Source organism: Rissa tridactyla, chromosome 4, assembly GCF_028500815.1.
Source record: "Rissa tridactyla isolate bRisTri1 chromosome 4, bRisTri1.patW.cur.20221130, whole genome shotgun sequence".
Taxonomy (NCBI): Eukaryota; Metazoa; Chordata; class Aves; order Charadriiformes; family Laridae; genus Rissa; species Rissa tridactyla.
In genome coordinates this window covers 48,385,658-48,400,685 of record NC_071469.1, presented here as the reverse complement: position 1 = coordinate 48,400,685, position 15,028 = coordinate 48,385,658, and the positions used below count along the sequence as shown (strand labels likewise).

General features: G+C 46.3%; 1 protein-coding gene across 4 annotated transcripts in view; it reads left to right on the top strand.

Annotated features, from left to right (window-relative positions):
- The window catches only part of TSPAN18 (tetraspanin 18), a 171,728-nt gene that overhangs the window by 32,493 nt on the left and 124,207 nt on the right, over nt 1-15,028 (top strand). For 2 of the 4 annotated variants that reach the window (XM_054198499.1, XM_054198496.1), the window contains exon 1: nt 11,673-11,831. The exons of 1 other annotated variant lie outside the window; for it this stretch is intronic. The gene's annotated coding sequence lies outside the window, so the exon portion shown is untranslated. Of the gene's footprint in view, nt 1-11,672; nt 11,832-15,028 lie in introns of those variants that run through there. One more of the 4 variants, XM_054198497.1, reaches the window with a different exon arrangement.

The following is a 15,028-nucleotide window of genomic DNA, read 5'->3' as shown; positions in this document are numbered from 1 at the left end:
GTGAGCCAGTGAATGGAAAAAAGTCAGGCAAATAGGCAACAAAACCCAAATGTCTCTACCACAGACTGGAGATGGGATCACTATGACTAGAAGCAACAGGTGATGCAAATAATTATTAAAAAAAAAATCAATGAGAATAGCAGCTTTCATTTATCTGCTGTAAATTGCCACAGGCTATGTTCAAGGGCAAAATCTATAGCTCTGCCTGTGCATTCTAGTGGGGAATATTCCATCTGCCCCAGTAACCTCTCTTAATAGTCCCCACTGTCTTCAGGGGAGGCTAGCAGTGTTGACTGAGCACGGCTCTAGTCTGATGTGATTGCCCTACAAATGGGAGGCGAGTGGAGGAGCAACGGGGAGTCCCTAATTACTTCCACAGAATATAAATCCATGATGGCTTTGACAGCTTCTGGAGCTGAGAGCAGTATCCCACTGCCTGGCACACCTCATGTCAGAGAACAGCTGGCTGTAGTCCCACCTCCATCAACACCACCATCATCAGTCTGGGAGGAAAGGGAGAAGCAGGAACATGTGAACAGCGTGACACTGGATAGAGAAATTGCCTGTTAGCTTACAGCAGGGCCGGCCTTTCGGATCCTGAGGCTCTGACACTACCTGAATTTCAGTGAATAGCTATGCCTTTCCTCCTTGGCCTGTGATTTGTGCTCGGTAGCTAATGCTCCTGTGAAAGACGTGACCTTACATGTGTAGAGAGGATGTCTTGTTATCGTAAAGTCACACTAGAATGTGAAGATGTTGGTCACCCATTCAGTGGGGACTCAGCCTCATTAAAGTGGTGGATTCAGTTAATCTTTGGGACAAATCCTGGAAGATGTCAAGTCATAAGTCTGTACTCCTTTTCCTCCTCCATAATTGCCCTTTATCGTGATCCCACTAAAGGAAGCAAGCTTTAATGAACTTGTCTGATTGATGAGGAAGCCCATTGTGAACGGAAAAACAACAGTTCCTCTTGCCTATTTTTCAAGCTGTTCCATCTTCCTCAGGTACACTGGCATGTTCCAGGGCAAGTATACAAGTAGGGATAAATTGCTTTGGTGTAGTTTTATCTTGGGTTCAAGCAATATGTTATGACAAAGTGTTTGTATCACCTGAGGGTGTCTGCAAGGCCTTGTTGAGGCAGAAGTGGAATATGTGCAGCAAATGTTGGTGTAGATACGGCCCAGTAGCTATCGTGATGAAACATAGTGGAAACTGGCTGGTACCTGCTTGTTTGGAGCTTCTGCACTTCAGTGCAGACTTTAGGAGCAGCAGTTGTTTCCAGGTGATAGGATTAGTGGCTGCTGGAATCCGAGATCAGGGTGCTATAGGAAGAGGGTCTCGCTATTGTTCTGAAGAAATGATTTTAATAACATCTACTTTCCGGATACAGACAGGAATGCTCATGTCATCCATGTATTTAACCAGTTTGTTGTTTTTTCCTACAATAAAGGATTATCGTTAATTTCACTGACCGAAATTAAACTAAACCACTGAATTCATGCAGCCTCTTGAGTATGTATATAAATCTCATGCCGAATCTCACAGTTCGGATGCATCTCTAATGTAGTGGAGTTACTTTAGTCTTTACTGAAATGCAGCCTCCTTTGAGTGAATCATGGTAGACTGGCAAAGCAGTGTTAAATGACACTCTGGCAGGAAGTAAAGAGGATAATATTTCACTGAAGGAAAATTGCAGGAAGTCAGTAGAATGTCTGTTATCTTAGCTGGAGCTGGCATTTGGCCTGGTTACTAAAGATAACACCTTTTTTTTCCTGCAAGACTTGTCACTAGCTGTTTTATGACCATGTATCTTGATTTACATCTCACTCAGAACACCTCCAGCTGCAGAGCATCACCAGTGCCTGGGGGTGACTCAAGACTTCTCAACAGCATAGAGAAAGTAGAATTTTTCAGCCCCTCAAGATGAGGGACTGGCGAGAGACTGCTTTTTCCACTGGCAAGAGAAGAGTAGCGGGAAGGGGTGCAACTGGAATTGCAGGCTGAAAAGGAGAACACTAGGGAACCGAGACTGCTACAACTACTGCTGCCAGACACCTGAGAGAGATCAGGTAAGTGACTGCTGCATCTGTTCCAAATAACCCTGACTTCTGTCTGAGCAGCCCCAGCCACAGCCAGCCTGCCTTTCCAGAGCTCCCGCAGAGACTAAATAGGCAGCACGCAGTCCCTGAGCACGCTGCTGTCCTAGGCAACTCTCTGTTTTTCTTATTTCTATGACTGGCATCACGCTGAAGCTGCGAATCCTCATCTGGCATAAAAGAAGAAAATCACATCTGACTCATAGCAATTGTTGAGATCTGGATTTATTTTGCAAGGCCTAGTCAGTGCTAGAAGCTCCTTAATTTCCAGGACCGAACGGGACTGCTGCCCCAAAAAGATAAGTGCAAGATGTGTACAATGATGAGTTGGATGTTTCTGATAACTTTCATCAGGAACAGGAAATAGAAATTTTAGAAATCATTGATTACGGATGGAGGTGTATTTTGTGAATTGCATACTGCCTGTCATGCTGAGCGCTAAGGAAATACCACTCTTGCTTCATAAATCGTTGATGGCGTTACCAGGGAAAGTTACTTGTCAAGGGACATGCGTTTACTCTACAGCCTGAAAAGTAAAAAGGTTATATCTCCATCTGATATTCTTGTAAATCAATTTATGACTAAGTCCCTGCTGACTTTGACAGACCGCGATGTGAGCTTACAACTTCTCTTGGTGGCTGAGGGAAGTTGCCTCATTTCTACCACAAAGATCTCTTGTGACCTTGATAGCAGCTCATCTTGGATGACTGATTACAAAGATATTAGAACTAGATGTTTTGCTGCTTTGGTATTTTCGTTCACACTGCTCTTCTGAACTCTCTTCCTAGTTTCCTTGAACTTCTTTCTCTCTGTGTTGCCAAAACGTCATGTGTGCATCTGGGAGGCATTCCAACTTCCAATTGCAGAAGTGGGTCACTCCTCATACACGCACATTTGCAGTCTTTTGCACATGCCCCGGCTCTAAGCATAGCACTGGGAGAACCTAAGAAGTGCTGTCATAGCCTGTTGCTTTCAAAGATTCACAGTATTGCCAGCCAGCATTAACTCTTGCATTTGTTCTCTCCGGCTGTCTGTCTACAAAAAGAGATCTTGTAATGATCGCCCAGCTAAGGATGAATTATTAATTTGAGATGCTGAAGGAGATTTGTGTCAGAGCCCAGCTTTGAATGGGTGACTTGCACAGAGCTTAAAAGCATCTCTAGCTCATCTCCCTGCCTCATTCTGCATTCTGTGCCATTTCTCTCACTGCCTCAGGGCAGAATGTTTCAGAAAGTTGGAGTGGGAATATTTTTATTCATCCTGTTACGTGAAGTTAATCTCGTGTAGCAAAGCAGCTGTGTAATGTTTTGTATTAAATCTCATGTCTTCCCTTGGGTGTGATTAAAATTCAGGTGAAGGGTTTATTTTATTTTATTTTATTTCCCCACTCCCAATGCTCTCAAGGGGCCATTAGGCTTCATTCTTAATAGCTTGCCATCCCCTTGCCTCGGCTGGTCCTGCTGCACACACAACTGCACTTGTCTGACTGATGAAGGGTGAAGGCTCTGTAGTGACTCGAGCACATACTGCACATTAGTGAAGCCATTTCTAGCTCAGGTGAAGCGACGGCTGCTCCCTGGCACATTGAATAAAGCCTTGGTTGGCAAATTCTCTATCTGCCTGATTATAGCCCTGGAACACAGCGAATCCCAGTTGGAAGGAGACCAGCTGCACTATCAACACATTGGGCTTCTCAAAACTATTGCTTCATGTCAGTGGCTGTTTCCAAGAAAGCCAGAGTTTCCATTCTCATCCTTTCTAACATGCCACCGCTTCTGCTTACGACAGAGGTATGTGCCCCCATTCTGTCAGGCTAAAGAGAAAAGCCCCTTCTATCTGTCTCTGACCCTCTTTTCCCTACTCACTCTCTGCTTTGTGTCTTTGTGGAACCAAAATGAGAACACCTGGAAGAAAACATAGAGACCTCATAGTGAGTGAGGAAGGAGTTATCACAGGGATACCTGGGGGAAAGTAAAGAATTAGACTTAAAGTCCTGCAGAGAACACAATAGGGCTGGAAACAGAGAAAAATGAGCCTAGAGAAAAGAAGAGGAGATGAAGGCAGGAAAGAGGCTGTCAGACATGTACTGAGGAGGAAGATGGAAATGTACTGACTGCACAGAAGGAGCTAAGCTGAGGGCTTGCACTACTTCTTCCTCTCTGCACTTCTACTAGAGCAATTGAAACTGTCTTAAAAGCAGTGCTGCAGAAGTGGTTTGGGCAAACCCCTATTCCCCTCTAAACTTCTTAGTCTTGACTCAGCTATACTTTTCATGATTTCGAAAAAGTCCAGTTAACATTTTCTTCTTAATGTTTTCAACTTTCACAGCCGCTTCTGCAATTTGTTATCGCAGCCAGGATCACAAGTGCCAAAGCGTGGCATGAAAGGCTGCGTGCAAAGGGGCTGGTTACAACAAGAGAGAGGAGCAGGAAGCTTCAGAGCCTTTGCCAGGCTTTCCATACTTCTAAGTTTTCAGGGGTTTGCTGGATTCAACCTTCTAGTAGACTGAACGAATGCCTTAGGGATCTTTCAAACAGAATCTAGATTCTGGATCCTTCTTTGAGGGTAGCACAGATAATGAGGAGATGCTTCTTTTCTTTTGCTTCGCAAGCTTTTGTGATGTATGTACAATAAATTAATCTCACTAGGTGACTAAGGGCTACTTAGCTAAGGGAATGTGTCCTTGGCATTATTTCATTGAAATCAATCTAGTAAAACCAGGGGTGAAGTTGGCTCCAACCTTTAATAAATCCATAGTTTATCTCTTCCTGATAGGAAACAGCAGCTAGTAACTCACAATGTTGTTTAAAACATTCACAGGAGGAATCAGTCAGATAAGGAACTCACATAGTTCCGACCTGGGTTCCACAGTGGCCTACAAGAATCCATATTTTTAAGCTGAAAAATAACCGTATTTGTACAACAGTCATTACAACTGAAGAGTGTCCAGCTAGCGAAAGGGTTTTCATCTTCAGATAAAGAAACCTCCTGTCTGAAGTAGCTGATAGAGGTGCAGTCATGTGGTTTGATCACAGGTTAGGAGCCCTAAATTCTGATCCTGATGCCCACTTGGGGAAATCACTGCATATTCTTGGCATTCATTTGCTCTCACTTGTAAAAATGGGAGGCTGATTAATTAGTGCCTGCTGAAGGGTTCACAAGGACCATTCATTTTATTACTACGTTTTAAAAAATAACTTATCTTAACTTAGCACCAAGTCTGCCTCAATCGCACCCCACAGCACTCAGCAATTTCACAGCTCCTATACCCAGCATGGATGCTTTACGTGCTTGCAAATTCCCTTTGGTTGACAGAAGAGCAGGGCTGCCTTACGCAGACATGCACAGAAGGGGACTTGAGACTGAGGAAAAATAAGGAAAACTTGTGCAGTTTTGTTTCTGCCCTGGCTGTGTGTATGCTTGGAAGGGGGGTGAATGACAAGTGAAAAGAGGTCTGCAGAGAAGTACTATCTTTTATTAAAGAAAACAGCATAACTGAGAAAAAACAGAGAAGCTTCTGGGAACAAAAGAAAGCTGTGTACTTTTCGACAGCTATCTCAATGAGGTCATAGTAGCATCACCATCCAGTAATTGCTTCATGGACTTGTTAGGATGTGACATCTCCATCTGTCACTGGAGACTGGTCCAGGTGTTAAAAGCTACACCCCACTTAGGGCACTGAATTGGATCATGAAAAATTCTGGGGTCACCTGTGCTGTCCAGCAACCTTTACACCATGCAAACTGAGTGCCAGTCAAAATGCTCCAAGTAATTGACACTGTGGTTGCATTTTACAGCCTTCTTGCTGTCATTTTACACAGCCATGAGTGTTTATCCCAGTGTTTAGATAGCAGACAGTCCAACTTTCTGCATTTAATAAAATTTGATTTCTTGTGATACCAGGAAAAACTTTAGGCCCTTCCTTTAGGTCGTAATTTGAGCAATCTCCCAGCTAACCTGGTAGTGCTCATGTAAAACAACTTCTGCAGAACGGGGAATAGTTTTGCCATAAGACACCATGCTACCTCCTTTCACCTAAGGGTCCAGGGGGATGACTGATTCGGAGTTCTGATGATGTGCTGTTTTGTTTTTCTCCTTAACCATGTTACATGTGCTTGAGAAGAATTTGCTTGGATAGGTCCTTCTCCCAGGTTGAAGGGGAGCTATCACCACTTTTCTGTCTGGGTGTCCCTTTCTACATATAGACATTAGAATCCTTTGCTTCACTTGGCTCTCTGGAGGGAGTCATTTGGGGAGAAGGGAAGCAGTGAAATAGTTTGATGAACGGCATCAACTTACATCCCCCAGGAGGATTCCATATGTTTTTAGCAGATGTTTTACAAGTTATGGCAACACAACTGGCTGTGTTGAAACAAATTGCAGGGTGACCATCTAAATGTTGTCAGAAGTGAAGTTTTCAACACTTCCATCCGCCCCCTGGCTGTTGCTGCTTTTCTCTGTAGAGATCTGTGAACTACATACCATATCTTTGTCAGAAAAATCATGAAGAACTCTGACTGTCCAATAAAGTGTTATTTAATTTGAACATCTCAAGGAACAATAAACCCCGAAGCTATGTTTATCTTTTTTTTTTTTTAAAGGAGAAAGGTGCTTTGTTAAATCTTATGAGAATAAAAATAGCTTCAGGATTTTAGTGTCAGCTGGAGTTTTAAAAGTGCATGTGAGCCTCCTCCCTTCATGTTATAAGAGAAAGGGAAATGCCAAGAAGTGTCAAAACATTTGGGGATAGATGTTTGGATGAGTAAGGCACGTGGATCTCCTAGCTCATGTCCTGGAGGCGCCACAGGCCTCTAGTACTTCTTCAGCATTCATTCTTTGTGCCTCAATTTCCTATTTGTAAATGGGGATAATTGTTCCTTTGTATTTATCTCTCTTGTCATATTTAAACGTGTGGGGGAAAGGGACCGAGGGGTTTCTGGTACAACGGGAGCCTCCAATTTGCTTGTCCTTAGTGAAAATTACTAAAAAGACTGTGGGAAACAAAGTTTGTTTCCATGCAGGGTCCAAGAAGTACAAAAAAAGCATGTCTGTGAATTTCAGAGGAAACATGAACGTTGAGAACTTTCTCAAGGATGTGCCTAGGCTCCATTTTAGGAAACTTAAGAAAAAAAAGCAAACAGTGGACAGGATATTTTCTAGCTTTTTTCGCTTCAGTAATAACGGTTTTACCTGTTGTCAGCAGTGGAGATGGCTATCATCTTAAATATGTTCATTTTGCTTTAAAAGTATCCCTTCAGTGCTGAATATTAAAATTATTACAAAGAGTTCTCTTAATTGAGATTTTTCTGGGCAGAGTCCAAGGGTTCACTCAATCATTGCTTCTGGAGTGCCAGTTCCTTTGTGTAATCTTGCGACTTCAAAGCCAAGGAAGGAGGGAGGTGGGCAGGAAAGCATTTAGGGAAATGATGTCTACCTATTTGAGTATCTCAGTGAGCACAAAATGTTGTTCACGGAATGCGTAATCTTAAGAAAAGCATGTCTTTTGCCCTGGAAGCCTGCTTCTCATCTCGTGGTCTGTGGGTGTGAGAGACATGAGGTCATATGTGAAATGATGACAAAACATGCTTTTTGACTTCAGAAAAACATACACGTATACATATGTTTTATATGTATATATGTTTTTATATATATTTATGTTATATATATGTTATAGATATGTCCTATAGATATGTTTTATATATATCATATAATCAAGTAACTATGAAAACAAAGTTGGGAAAATAAGTCTGCAAATGAATATTCAAAACGCAGCTTAGTTCTTGATTAAAAAAACCCCACAACTACTATGGCAAAGCTGCATGAGGGCCTGTGATTTTTTTTTCTCCAAAATGTTAGTTGTTGCTTGGATGAAAATGATTGGGAAATGCTGATATTGACAAAGAAACCAACTCATAAACAATTTAGCTTCAGTTTTCCCAGCTGAGCCTGGGAAAGCAACACTGGGTTGAAAAATACACTGGCGAGGTTTTAATTACGATTTTAATAACGAAGCCTGAACAAACCTCTCGCTACCAGTACATCAACTGCCCCCTCATGCTGTTTTCCCAGGCCTGATGGAGGGGCCCTGGGAAAGCCGCCTGACAGCAGATGAGAGAGCATACTGATCAGTGCAACTTCAGTCAGCACTACAAGTGCTTGACATTTGGGAAAAACAAGATCGCTTACTTTGCTGTCTTTATCCGGGCGCAGGTGATCAGGTTCAGGCAGTCAGTTTGTCATCTTAAGCTCTTTGTGGCTAAGACCTTGTTTGTTTTGCACTCTCAGAAGTGCCATTCAGTCTCATGGCAGAGTTAATAACACTGTGTGATTTCTACCGAGCACAGATTGCTGCTGGAACGCGCCACGGTTATCTGGAAATAGACTGGTACTCAGGTTCCAGCATGCAGATGCCAGAGAGTTTCCTTCTGCCCATCTGCCTAGGCAATGAGCTGGGCTGGGTGTCAGTCCAGCCCGAGGAACCACAGCCAAGCTGGATCGTGGTTGGATTCCTGCTTTATCCGCCTTCACAACAAATTGGGAAAGGCGTTAGTAGAACTACTGAGAGAAAATAATAGGAAAAGAAAGGGAGCAGTCTGAAGGCAAAGGAAGTGGGAGGAAAGGTGGGGAGGCCAAGGAAGGAAGCAACAGGGAAACTGTAAAGTTGAGAGCTAAGATGTGAAGCACAGGCAGGAAAAGGTTCATAAGCAACGGATTAGCTGTATGGAGTGAAATTCAATTCTCTCAAAATCTGTAGTTACACCAGTGAGCAGCCTGGCCTGATTTGTTTATGGCCTCCCAACATTGCCGTTTCTGCTTCTGAAAACTCAAGCCTATCAGAAGTGTAACGGAGAGACTATTTGGATTACGGTACATCTGATGTAATGTTTAAGGGGCAGACCCTTCAGAGAGTGGGAGGGCTGCAGCTCTAGGCACTTCAGAAACAGGAGAAAGTGGCTTTAGTGTTTTGGTCTAAACCACGGAACTATTTCCTTGTTCTGGTTTCATTTCAGTGGTGTATTTATCAGAAAACAAGTAAAACAGCCCTCTTGCAAGTTTATCTGTGGTAAAACTGGTTTTATCCAAGGTTTCTATTATGTGTTAAGTTCACAGAGGATATACTATATCCTTTACCCATAACAAAGAATGTAAACCCCAGCTTTAAATGCAAAACTCAATTCAGTGCTGGCTGGGATTCACAAAGCAGTTCCTTCATGACAGTGAAAGCACTATAAACTTGGGAAGCTCATTTTCAATAGTGGCCCCTTAAATTGCACAGTTGAGTATGTAAGAGCACCATTGTGTCTATGCGAGCATGTGGAAGATTTGAAAGCTGGGGTCACGTATAGTTGACTTTTGTTCATTTACAAAACAGTTTCATAGAATCAGGATGGAAAACAGAAAACACATACAAGTCTTAAGATACACTGCCCTGTACTTTTTTACAAAATATCAGAAGAATGATGTCACCGGAGGGAGAGGCGCGGGGTGGGGGGGCAGATGTTGAAAAAATGCCAAGAGTGTCCCTGGTGAGGAAAGGATCTTGTCTATAGAACCTGGAGCTGTTTAAAACTGTGGTGTTTTGGGCAGGACTAAGCCCACTCAGTTTCCTAGAAACCCTCTGCATGATATCTGTGCATCAGGCCACAAAACAGGGGTAGGCATCAGGCGGCTAGACAGACACACACACGTTTTCATGGTTTATTCACCAGGGACACAGCAAAATTGCCTGGCGTGTGGGGTCCTGAAATGTTCCTGTGACAGTGCAGGGGTAAATGCGTGCTTGTTACAGGGGAGTGCAGAGGGAGGACCAACAGAGTCCAGTTTGACAGGTCTGCAGAGCACAAATGTAATCTCTGCCTGAAAGAACCATGATCTGCTGCTCAAGGGGTATGACAGGACAGCCTCCTGGAAAATAGCACTCTGAGTCCTTTGCAAAGGAATCAAATGAGGAACAAGGCTATTACCTCGTGTCATACTGTGTCTAATAAAGAAATGGAAATCCCCCTGCTCCGCCACAAAGACCGAGCAGAGGTAGGATCATGCTGTGACACAAATAAATGAATAGTGGAACAGAAATGGAAAAACATGGTCCCAGACATTACCAGAAAATATCAGACCTTGAAATGATTGCCTGTCTTAAGCAACAGACTATAAAAAAACATACATTACAAATACGATCTGGTTATGTAATCGAGTTTTGCTATTACACAGAAATGGATTTAGGACCGTAACTGTTAAATTCCTTGTGTATGTCCCTATTTTTATATTACATTAGGAAAAAAAGAAAGCCAACGCCAACAAATATCTGCACCTGGGGAGCCTTGTAACTGTTCATTACCAGATATATGAGGCATTAGCAGAGATATTTATACAGCGATGCTGGCACATCTTTTTTTCTTTGCGCTGCACTGCTAGACATTCGTGTTGTCTCTTAACCCTTCTAATAAGCTTTGAGGGTCCAGATCCGTATCCTCCATCTTGCAGAGCATTATGAAATAAACAGGACTTCTTATCAGCAAAAGGACCCATCCGCATAGGACCACTTGCAGGATCTGGCCCTTGCAGGACTGCAAATTCTTTGGTGCCATCTCTGTTGTTATATGTGAGTGCCGTGTCCAACTTCTAACGCCCGTAAGGGAGTAATCCTGAGCTGTTGATTGTTACTGAGAGTAACAGTGTTACTTCTGCACGCTTTTTCCTCCCTGAATTTATTTCCCTCCAACCTAGCAAGTACTTCTGTGGGCCTCAGGACCTGTGAAGTGTGATTTCCCGGGGGGACAGTTGAGTTGAACTCCCCTGTGGATTCCCTGGTGTCTGTTTGACTCGCGATACAGTTGTCCTATGTGCAAGAACACTAAAAGAGATTATCTCTTCTATACAGTTATCTATTTTTCTGGAATTTGTAGTTGTCAAACTTAATTAAAATCGTTTAACTGGCTCAGAAGTTATTGGTACACACACAGAGCACGACTGCACAAGCCGTAATTCCTTAGGAGGGTTGGCTTCTCCCGTGTCACAAACATGGGCTCTTCATTTGGTTTGGTATGCATTTTTGACAGGCTTTCCGAAACTGCGGTGTCATTCTTTGTTTGAACTTTCTCTGACACATCTCCGAATACGTTCAGGCAGCTCTCACTGCGGCACCGGTCAACAAGTGACCTCCCACCTTCCCGGTTTCTTTCTTTTGCGCCCCAGGGATCGTCCCCGGCCCATCAGGCGTTTCGGGGGCGCCCTGCAGCCGGGGAGCCGGCGGCTCTCCTCCCTCCGGCGCCTCCTGCGAGCCCGGCGAGCTCCGGACTCACCCCCCGGCGGGGGAGCGTCCCAGGCGGGCTGCCCCTGGACCACCCTCCCAGGACTGCCCCTCCGCACCCCGAAACGGCCGACGCGCCGCCGGGGCGAGTCCGCAGGCTGCCTTTGGCGACTCCGGCCGAGGGCACCGGGGAAGTTTTCGGTGGCGAGGGACGGGGCAGGCTGCGGGCGGGCGGGCGGAGCGGGGGGCGGCGGAGCTCCCAGCCGCCGGGGCCGGACCGGGCGGGGGCGGGGAAGGGGGCACGGCCGGGAGGTGGAGCCGGCTGCGCTGGCGGCTCTGGCGCTCCGCGGCCGCCGGGCACGGGGCGCGCACGGCAGTGGGAGCCCAGCGCCGCCGGGAGCCGCCCGATCGCCCGCCCGCCGCCAGTTCGGTCTGTCCCCGGGGAGCCGCCGCCGCCGCCGGAGCCTTCCCGCAGCCGCCGGCAGGTAAAGAGCCGGGGTTCGCTTCTCGGTGCGCCGCCACCAGCCCTGCCGAGCGTCCCGTCCCCCTGCCAGGGGCGCCGGCTCCGGCTTGGCACCGCACAGCCCTCCCGCTGCCCCGGGACGCGCGGGGATGCCGGCTGGCGACACCCGGGGGAGGGGGCTCGCCTCCCCCCGCCGCCGCGTTGTTTGCCCGGGCGGGACGGGGTGTGCGGGAGCGCCGTGGCTCCCCGGAGCGCTGGGCGTGCAAGTTTCTCGGGGCTCGAGTGCCAGCCCGCCTGGCAGTAACGGCGGCAAAGGGAGCCGGCGGGGAGGCTCCCTGGCAGCCCCAGCCAGCTGAACTCGCCCCGCTGGTAACACCTCTCCGGGGTCGGGCCCCGGGGAGCCTCTCGCGGTCGGTACCCGGGAGCGTCTCGGGAGTCTCGGAGCCTGTCCTCAGTATTTCTGTATTCTGTTGCCCCCCACCCCCACTCCGGGAGCCCTCCGGCAAGCGGAGGAGCCGCTGGGTGTCTGGAGGCTGTGCCTGGGGCGCTCTGCCCTCCGGTTGTAGCGTTTCGGGGTGTGCCGCCACCCCGAAGTTTGGATGAGGAAGGCGGGAGAGTTACCCGTGTTTCTGACTTCAGTCCAGTCCGGTAGGAATGTTCTCTTTCACACTTTGCTGATGGGCAAACTGCAGTCACGCCACCCTGGGTCAGCCCCCGCTTTCTAATAGGGATTTATAGCTGCAACAACATGTTAGTGAGGTACCACCCCACTGAGATATGTGAGACTTATAAACTGTACAGCTGGGCACTTAAAGTTTTATCATAACTTTTGTATTTAAATGTTGGAGTGAGCGAGTAGGTAGTGTTTTCAGATGCATTGTACTTGGGTGGTTTTCTGTGAAGTCTGGTAATGGTAATTTCTTCTTTTCTCTAGCACTTCTCTCAGCAATTAGTAAGGTCAGTCTGATTACTGCTTGCATTTCTATAATAAGAGAAAATTTGAACACAATTAATAGACTCTAGACACATATTTGACTGAATAGCCAGTGGCTACCAAAGCTACTTGGGCAGAAGTGTGCAGGAGATGGCTGTGTGCCTGGCTGGGTATATGCAAATTGTGAGCACGGGCTTGCCCTGGATTTTTACTAGTGGGTAAAAAGTGTGTGGAGTTATTAAAGAGTTCTCTTAATGCAACAGGATGTATCCAAGTGTTTGATGGATTCTACCAGCAAAATGATTGTTTTGGTATTCAGTGCTTTTGTAAGGAGTGGCAGTCGCTCTGTCTCAAAAGTATAAAAACTGAGAGCAAATGACAGGGATGTCATCGGGAGAAATAGGTGCATTCTTTGTCTTTTTCATAATTTGGGGAGAATCTTTGGAACTGACTGTCTAGCATAACGTGCAGATGCGCGTCTTTATCATCTGCTTTCACCGAAATATTCGTACAGTATGTTAAAATGATTCAAATGTTTGACCCTCCCTGGAAGGCAGTTAATGTTTCTGTATTTGTTGTGGCCGAGGTACAGCTTTTGTTGGCGTAACCTAAAATACTATGCAATACAGTTGCCATGAATTTAGGCGTGGGGGGTGAGAAGAGGAAAGGAAGAGCTTTAACTTTTCTGAGATATTCCTGACTGCCAGCAAAATCAAGATAAAATTTCCACTGATTGTCCCACCCTTTCTGCAAAGCAGACCTTTCTCACAAATTGCGTAGCTAACCCAAGTTGCTGTGTGTTTCAGCCCGTGAGAGATGCAGGTGAAGGGATGGTTGTTATTCCTTGGGGAAGGGACAGGGAGAGGTGAGCCATGGTCCCGCAGCCCGGAGGGTGGGGGGCCGCGGTGGGAGCCGGGGGGATGCGGGCCGGGGCCGGGGCGGGCTGGCAGGGGGAGGGCTCGGGTGGGTGATGCTGGCAGTTTCCACGAGAGGGCTTTCTTGCTGTGCCGTGTCAGCCCGGCTCTTCTAGCACAGCTTTCGTAGGGCCGGCCGCCCCTCCGCTTGCCTCCTCGGTGCGGAGGAGCCAAAGGAACTTGGGGGTGGCTTTTGCTCACAGGGTATTTCAGATTTCCTTTGTAAATTATGGGGAAATCCCTTTATTCCCCCTGGGCTCTAAGGATAAGACATCCTGGGAAGAACAGCAGTCTTCGTTTCCAGGCTCGCTTAAAACTTAGAGCGGATCCCAGCAACTTGATTTCCCCACAGTGGAAATCGAGAAGAGGCTGAGTGTGTTTTTTCACAAAAGAGAAATGGGGTCCGAGTGTTTGCATCCTCGCCTCAGCTGATGGCAACGAATGACTCTATCCTGGCGTGATCTCATTTTTGGCTGCTTTAACATGTATTATACTTCTCAGGGTGGGGCTGGGCAGAAGGGAAACGGCAATCGTTGTGTGTGTATGAAAATGCTGAGCTACCCTGAAATCCTTTGCCAAGTTGCCTGTGTGTTGTTTAATTCAAATAATTTCAAACACCCAGCATTGCAGGTCTGTTTTAAAAGGCAGGAACTGTATCTGTAACCGGGAATAATATTGCAGTTCATAAAACAGGAGTAACATCTGTTACTGTGACTTCAATTTGTTTCTCTCTTCTTGGAATAACCAAGTTGACAGCTCAGACAGTCAGGTTTAATGTCCTGTGCTAAACCTTTGGTCCTGCGTCCCGTGGCTAATTGTGACTCACAGAATCAATAAACCCAGCTCCTGCTTCGCTGCAGCGGCTCGACGGGGGAGCGGGAAGGGCTTCAAACCACCTCCCGGTGTGGAGCTGGTCCCTGACAGCACATGATGGTGGACAAATTTGTGTTTCTGTAAAACTAGGTCTACCATGTGTGCTTGTTGCCTTCAGCGCGGCAGAGCTGGCCGGGATCTTCGTGTTCTCTCAGCATTAGGGCTGAGCAAATGAGAGAGAGGGTCTGCAGTGCTGTAGGGGTAGTATTTTCCCTTCTAGCACCTTTTATCTTGCCTTAATCTATCCCAGGTTGAATACTGTAGGCAGTTGAAGCAGAGCCATCTCATGCTTTGATGTGTGTTTATTGGCTCTAGCATCTCATTCTCTCGCCTTTTTCTTTCTTTTTAAGTTAGGTTGCTCTCTTCCCACCCCGCCTCCCCAAACAAAAAGAATTAGAGCAAAGGAGGCAAAAAGTGAATTAAGTGACTTTGTATTTTTGTGAATGGGTTTTCTTGCTTTGCCCCTGCCTTCCTTGCTGCCTTCTGTAAGATCCCTTC